This window comes from Megascapheus bottae, unplaced genomic scaffold (assembly GCF_031878675.1).
Source record: "Megascapheus bottae isolate mThoBot1 unplaced genomic scaffold, mThoBot2.hap1 HAP1_SCAFFOLD_163, whole genome shotgun sequence".
Lineage (NCBI taxonomy): Eukaryota > Metazoa > Chordata > Mammalia > Rodentia > Geomyidae > Megascapheus > Megascapheus bottae.
In genome coordinates, this window is record NW_028327343.1 from 171,664 (window position 1) to 172,754 (window position 1,091).

The window sequence follows — 1,091 nt, forward strand, 5'->3', positions numbered from 1 at the left end:
GTGGTGTGGCCAGAGAGGGGGATCTGCGCTCCCAGGGGTGGTCCCTCAGGCCATCTTATTTGCATATCAACCACACTAGCCAGGCACCACCTGGCCACCACTCCTTTGCTTCTGCTTTCTGCCACTGGCTTCTAACTAGGTCCTCCAAACACGAGTAGGGTGTTCCTCTTCGGGTTCCACAGGGATTCCTTCTGCTTATATACATACTGTCCAACAACCACTTGAGTGCGGGAAGTTTTTGTGATTTGGGAAAGGGACAGGGGGATCACAGAGACCCCCGGTAGAGTGGGGAGCTGGGGAGAGGGGAAGGGAGGGGAGGGAAGCGGGCGAGGGGAGGAGGCCCGGGCGGTTGGAGCCCAGGCCAAGAGTCTCGCCCGCCCATGGACACTACCTTGTTCAAAAACAGAATGTGGTTTTGCTTCTGAGGTCCAGGGTGGGAGGGATGGAGACTGGCCGATGGGGAGGGAGCAGGAGGAGAGCAGGCAGGAGAGCAGGCAGGGGAGGGTAGAACAGCTGGAGCCCTCGCAGGTTGCCCCCAGGCCCTTGGGGCCAGGAAACCTTCATTCCTCGGTCTGCGGTGTCTTCGGGGCTTCCCCTAGCCCCAAGGTGAGTTCGAACACCCAAAACCAATGCAACCTTCATGGCGCACTAAAGTGGTGGAGGTGCGATGGGGTGGACACCATGGTGTCTAGAACCAGCCAGGAGACACAGGCAAGGAAGAGGGTTCACGGAGACACATGGCATGGTGAGAATGGCCCCTGAGCCGAGGTGGGGTGGCCCTCCGCTTTGCCCATCACAAAGACAGCCCGGCAGACCCGGCCTTGGAGCTGGTGGTGATCCACAGGGTTCCGCCCAGAGAGGTCCTGCTTCCTGCTGTCTGGAAGGTCCTGGACGCCCAGAAAGGCTCTTGCTTCCCTTAGAGGAATGGATCCGCGCTAGACATGAAAGGCCTGAAAGGAGAGTGGAAGGAGCCCATGGGGTGTCTCCAGAGAGGGCAATTCTTAGGCAGACTGACCAAACCCAAGGTTCACTTGTCCCGATCCAGAAAGGTCCGCACCAGACCCAGAGGCTTCTCTAAGTAGAGACCAGTC